This window comes from Myotis lucifugus, unplaced genomic scaffold (assembly GCF_000147115.1).
Source record: "Myotis lucifugus unplaced genomic scaffold, Myoluc2.0 scaffold_291, whole genome shotgun sequence".
NCBI lineage: Eukaryota > Metazoa > Chordata > Mammalia > Chiroptera > Vespertilionidae > Myotis > Myotis lucifugus.
Window position 1 is genome coordinate 1,075,771 of NW_005871339.1, and position 6,759 is coordinate 1,082,529.

The 6,759-nt window shown below is 56.1% G+C and overlaps 1 non-coding gene across 1 annotated transcript; it reads right to left on the reverse strand.

The window, feature by feature from the left end:
- Positions 1-6,429: 6,429 nt before the first annotated feature.
- LOC111828180 lies at positions 6,430-6,536 on the reverse strand. The gene has a single exon (XR_002831963.1). It is a non-coding gene; the product is annotated as a U6 spliceosomal RNA (small nuclear RNA).
- Between the last annotated feature and the right edge of the window lie 223 nt (positions 6,537-6,759).

The window sequence follows — 6,759 nt, forward strand, 5'->3', positions numbered from 1 at the left end:
GCCCTTGTGGTCAAAATGCTGGCTAACCACTGGTCACTCGGGGAAGTGGACACAGGATAGTGCCTTCAAGGGCACAGAGGCTGGGCGCCCAGCTCCCGGGGGGATCCTCAGGGACCCAGAAGCCCTAGCGCAGGGGGCAGGGAGCCCCGAAGCAGGGACTGTTAGTTGAGGGTGACAGCAGTTCCACTGAAGCTCGGAAGGGTCCTGCCCCGCCTCCACACTGTGCCCACAGCAGCGGGTGTGGGTGGCTCAGTCTCAGGTGGGATGCCCTTACCTGGCCCTGTGTCACTTTCAGACACATCCTCTGGTCCGGGGTCCTCTGCCCTGGCTGCACGGTCGCATCACCAGGAGCTTGTCAAGCACACTGACACCTGTCGCCTCCCACACGACCTGCTCCGGCCCTGGCTCCTACGGGCGGGGCCCAGCACTGGGGTCAGTGGGAGGGGTTAGCTCCCAGGTGACTGCCCACTGGGCCACCAGGCTGAGCACATGGCCAGGCTGGCTCTGGGCTTCCGGCTTCTGTAGACGGCAGGGGCACAAGGGCAAAGGGAGCACAGCCCGAAGCGCCACTGCCTGGAAGGCATCCTTTCTCCAGTCACAAAGGCGGCTAAACCTTCTCCGAGTTCCTGGAGGGTCAGTGAGGGCCAGGCTGCACCCAGCACAGGAGAGACGTTCCAAAAATCAAAGCAGCCATTTTCGTGCCTAAGAGGCTATTTTTTAGATGAACTGAATCAAGAAAACTATTCAGGGGTCAGAAATCTCTGTCACTGAGACCAGGGGCTCCGATTTCTCCAGCTCAGTTAACAGCAATGCTAATAGAGACACGGGGCTCGGCCTGCGTGGCTCAGGGGTTAAGCGTTGACCTATGAACCAGGAGGTCACAGTTCGATTCCCGGGCAGGGCACAAGTCTGGGTTGCGGGCTCGATCCCCAGTGGGGGGCGTGCAGGAGGCAGCCGATGGATGTTTTTATCTCTCTCTCTCCCTCTCCCTTCCTCTCTGAAATCAATAACAATAATTTTTTTTTTTAAAGGAAAGAAACATGGTTAGTGGTGTAATAACTAGAAAGCCTGGAGATGCTGAGTGATGAAGAAAGTGTGCGTAGGGGCCCGACCTCACTTTTGGGGTGGTTGGCCTGGGGGTGCAGGTCGCCTCAGATAAACACAGGTGCAGGTGTGCGCACACCTGGGGAGGTGTTCAGGGAGGTGAGTGCTGTGTGTTTTGGCAGCTTCTGGCTGAATGAGTTCTCTGGTTGCATTTTCATAGCAAAATGTGCGTTCTCAGTAAAGACAAAGGAAACATATACTCTGGGACACAGATGCCTCCAAGAAGGAGGAGGAGGAAATCCCCTCATTTCTCTGGGTCTGCCTTCAGCTGGGCGGGAGGAGCCCTGTGCTGGGGTCAGATCGGCAGACACTCGTTCCATCAACCCGCCGTCAGCATGTCCAACGCCCGCAGGAAACGCTGGCCCCGTATTCATTTCTTCCTCACTATGGCCTTCATCAGCACTGCCCACCAAGTCACTGCCCCTGCCCTCTCCCTCCAGAGTCAAGGATGTGCCACAGAAGTCAGCAGCGGAGCGTGGTGGTCAGGAGAATGGACTGGCCTGGCTCTGCCCCTTTTGGGTTTGTGGTGACTGTGCCCAGCTCCTGGTGGAGGACTCAGTTCCCGTGTGCAGCCTGGGTTGGCTGTCATAGACCATTTCCAGGGTCATCAGTCCCAAGGGGTTGTGACCACCTCTGAGGCCACTCATCTATACTAATAAAAGGGCAATATGCTAATTAGACCGGATGTCTTCTGGACAAAGCCACAGTGGTGGGAGCCAAGGCAGAGGCGGTTAGAGGTATCAGACTGGCAGGAGAGAGCAGTTATGGGCCATCAGGCCAGCAGGAGAGAGCAGTTAGGGATGATCAGGCAGGCAAGCAGAGAGGTTAGGGGTGATCAGGCAGGCAGATGAGCAGTTAGGAGCCAGCAGTCCTGGATTGCAAGAGGGATGTCCAGGATTGGAGAGCGTGCAGGCCGGGCTGAGGGACCCGCCCCCCCCTTCTGTGCAGGAACTTCGTGCACCGGGCCTCTAGTTGCTTTATAATGATAGATGGAGCTAGAACCAGGGATGGAGATGGAGTGGAAATGAAGTCAAAGATGAGATGGGGAAAGTGATGAGATGAGATGAAGATGAAAAGAAATGAGATGGCCCAGCTGGTGTGGCTCAGCAGTTGAGTGTCGACCCAGGAACCAAGAGGTCACTAGTTTGATTCCCAGTCAGGGCACGTGTCTGGATTGTGGGCTCAATCCCCAATAGGGGGAGTGCAGGAGGCAGCCCATCAATGACATTCCTCTCTCATCCATGTTTCTATCTCTCTATCACTCTCCCTTCCTCTCTTCCTAAAAATCAATAATAAAAACATATTTTTTAAAAAATTAGATGAAGATGGAGATGGAATGAGATGGAGATGAGAAGAGATGAGATGGAGATAGAGATGGAGGTGGAGGTGGAGGTAGGGATGGGTATGGAGTAGAGATGGAGGTGGAGGTAGAGACAAGAAGAAGGATTGGGATAGGATAGAGACAGGCAGATTCGCCCAGCTGAACAGGCCTGGCCCGGCAGACTGAGGGGATCCCAGTGGGGAAGGCTCGGAGGAGGGGGAGGTGCTGTCCTGCCTCTGTGCTGCTCCAGGCAGGGCCCTCCCTGTGGGTGAGGTTTGCTTTCAGGCAGGTGTCCTGGCTGGGAGCCCAGCTAGACTGGAGGGAGCAGGCTACGCGCCCCTGTCATCCAGCAGCCGCTTTAAGGCCCAGTGGGTGCAGAGCCACTCAGGCCATGCTCTTGAGGTCCTTCTCCAGGCATCACGACGCCTCGACGCCTCGCTGGGGAGTGGTGCCACCGAGCACAGAGGCTGGTGGGAAGGAGCCAACTCAGCGGACAGAAGCGTCTCTGCATGGACCACGCTTTCTCGATCAACGATCAATGGGAAGGGACAATTTTTTTTTAAAGAGGAAACAAACGTTGAGGGACTGCTTCCAACACAGAGGCCAGTTCCCCCAGGTTTCGTCGATTCATGCATCTCAATCCCTGTGGACCTTGCGGCAGACCCTGAGGTGGGAGGAGCCCGAGACTCCGGGCACAGGAGCCGGTTTAAAGGGCACAGAAGTGTTCTCCAAGGAGCCATTCATTCTACGGAAGCCAGATTCCAAGGGCGGCCCTGGTCTGGGCTCCCACCCTCCTGGGGACCCTGAGCTATGTGAGGAATCTGTCCAGTGCAGCCCCCACATGTGTCAGCATGGCCCTGCCTGGGAACCGCACAGCGGGGTCAGGCACATCCCTTGCAAAGGAATTCCCCGGCCAGCAGGTCAGGGCTTCCAGGAGGGGCGGGGGGCGGCCCGGGCCACCACCTGAGCGGGCCCTCACCTGCCGGCTCACAGCTTCGGGCTGTGTCAGGTCTGCGGGTGCTGGTGGGGGACACACACCTGGGCTTCCTTCACGGACGCTTTCACAGGAAGAACGTCAAGGTTTCGATCTTGTTTCCGCTGTGGCAGCTCCACTGATTGCTCTGCAGGTAAAGGATGTTGGTCTGAGGTGGGAAAGGCAGGAACCACACCTGAGGACCAACGGAGCCCGGGCGGAAAGCGAGGCCTCGGCACCATGCTCCCCCCCACAGAGGCCCATCTGCTTTCTATCTCTCAGAGCTGACTCTGCACTAAAATAGACCGGAGAGTCACTGTGACCTTGCAAAAGTCCCCACTATTTTTACATTCGCTGTCCCGAGGGACACCAGCCATGAATCATCCATGACAAATCTTTCCTTTATGTCCATTTTATGTTTATTATTATTTTTTAAATCCTCGCCCAAAAATATTTTTTTCTTGATTTTTAGAAAGAGTGAAAGGGGGGCGGGGAAGGGAGGAAGAGAGAGAGAGAGAGAAACATGGATGTGAGGGAGACACATTGATTGGTTGCCAGCTGGGGCCAGTGATGGAACCTGCAACCCAGATATGTGCCCTTGGCTGGGAATCGAACCTGCGACCCTTCGGTGCGCAGGCAGGCACTCTAATCACTGAGCCACACCAGCCAGGGCTTTTATGTCCCTTTTGAGCCCACCCTCCCAGGGTTACACAGCCTCACAGGGAGGTTCCACTGGGCTTGAACTCAGTGCAACAAAGTTGGTTGCAAACTGGGGAGAACTCGCTTCATAATTGGCATGAAAAGGCCCTAGCTGTTTTGGATAGAGCGTCGACCTGTGGACTGAAGGGTCCCGGGTTCGATTCCCGTCAAGGGCACATGCCCGGGTTGTGGGCTTGATCCCCAGTAGGGGGCGTGCAGGAGGCAGCCGATCAATAATTCTCTCATCATTGATGTTTCTATCTCTCTCTCTCTCCCTTCCTCTCTGAAATCAATAAAAATATATTTTAAAAAATAATTGGCATGAAAAGTCTGTCCTGAAAAAGACACTGGCAGGGCTGTGGCCCAGCTGCCTCCCTGCCTGCCCCACGCAGAGGGTGGGGGGGCTGTGCCAGGACCCCCGCAGGGCTCCCTGCACAGGAGACTAGAGCGGCTCCTGGAGAAGCCGCCTGCAGGCAGCAGCATCCAGCCTCTGACGCCCCGGGTGGGGCCCAGCCTCCCGCCCCGGTTCTCAGGCAACATGCATTCAGGAGAAACTGGATGCCTTCCCATAACATTGTTTCCGTATTCCTTCTCACCTACGATTTCTTCAAGGAAAATCCACTCAAACCTCATTATTCACAAGTTCCACATGTGCAAAGGCAGCGACTCGCTGGAGTTGATGTGTAACCACAAAATCAATACCGCGGTGCTTTCGTGGTCATGCTGGGACCGCAGCGGCCTGAGTGGCTGGCGCACGCTCCCGGCTGCGGTGGCAGGCGACGCCCTGCCCTCTGGCTCCAGCTCCCAGGCTGTGAATGTCTCCTTTCATGGTCTGCTCACCACCACCTTCCATTCTTCCAAGCGGCCCGAGGCCAGGGCTGCGGTGCCAGGAGGCTGTGAGGTGCTTCCCAGAGGAGACACAGTCAGACCGGCTTCCTTCAGACCCCAGGACGCCCGTCACCACGAGTTCAATGATCATGACTCATCGTGTATTAACGATCAGTGCGCATTCATCAAGGAGTCTTTCAGCGGAAATGCACGCTAAGGGGGTATCTATCGGTGGGTGGTGCAGAGGATCTCCCTGCATTTCCCCGGGAAGGACGGCTCGGCGTTCACCCGTTCGGCGTTGGAGACGACTTTACAGGATGTGACTCCCGTAGATCATGGGACTGGCTGTGCTGAGAGTGTGTGACCCTCACAGACTTCAGTCTCCATCAGATTCCACTCTGCCCTGTTCCCTTTCACTTTCAGGGCTTGGTATCCTGAGGCGAGAGGCCTGGCTGGGTCCGCCTCGCTGGGCTGCGGGCCCTGGCCCTCCGCAGGGAGGGTCCATGACTGAGTGGATGGAGATGGGGATTTTCAATGCAAGAGGGACTGCTGTGCTGTTGGCCCAAAGAAAGAGTTTACTCGTCCAATACGACTCTCAGGGTGTTTTCTGAAAACCTATGAGACCCGTAAACCCCCTGAGGATGGTGGCGGGGGCTGCTGTGGGCAGTGCCAGAGGCTGGCAACCACGTCTGTCTGCCCACGTCTGCCCTTTCTATGTGTGTGTGACTCTGTCCCTGGTCTCCAGGGGGACCGTGTGCTGCCTCCCAGCTTTCCACTCCTGGGCCTGCCCGCCTGCCCGCCCTTCCGAGCACAGCCCTCCTCCAAGAAGGGCTCAGCTGGCCCCAGGCAGCGCTGCCCTTAAAAGGAGCTTTTCTGTGGCCCTATCTTAGGAATCCCAAGCCAGATTGGAGGCAGGCGTCCAGGCCTTAGGCACTTCCGCCCTGTCCCCAAAGGTCACGGCTCTCCAGCTCTGAGGAATTCTGGATGTCTCCCAGGGCGACCGGCTGAGACAGGCAGGATTGTTCCAGCACATCGGAGTGCCCTGCAAACCCCGCCTCGCGGGCCCAGAGAGCGGGGTGGGCATTGGAGCAGGGAGCCACTCGCTCAGGAAGCATGGAAGGCATGAGGACATTCCTGCCCGCCCTTTCCTTTCCTATTATTATTATCGTTGTTGTTATTCCCCCTTTCCTTTAGGCCACAGTGCACAGGGCTGGGCTCATTGTGGTCCTTAATCCGAGACGCTCCCTCCCCACTGGTCCAGGCCGCTGCTGGGTTCATGGGTTACTTTGTTACCTTAAGTCCCGGAACAAGTGTCCACCTGAGGCAACAGCAGGGACCTTGCAGGGCCTCCCTCAACCCCCAGGTCCCCTCCATTTCCCGGCCCAGCAGGAAGAGCATCGCGTGCCACAGGCCCCACGCCTTGCCTTCCTTCTTCCTGGTTTGATTGCATATTGTTTTTTGTTTTTGTTGTGTTTTGGTTTTTTTTTTGTTTGTTTTTGTTTTTTTTTATATGGAACGCTTCACAAATTTGCGTGTCATCCTTGCGCAGGGGCCATGCTAATCTTCTCTGTATCGTTCCAATTTTAGTATATGTGCTGCCGAAGCGAGCACTGCATATTGTTTTTGTTGTTGTTGTTTTTTTACGTGATTTCTCTCTCTGACTGGATCCCAATATGCAAGGTTGTGGGTTCAGTCTCCAGTCAGATACATACAAGAAGCAACCAATGACCCTGGCTGGTGTGGCTCAGTTGGTTGAGTGTCGTCCCCTGCATTGGTCGCCCGTTGGATTCCTGGCCAAGGCACACGCCTGGGTTGCAGCCTTGATCTCTGGGGT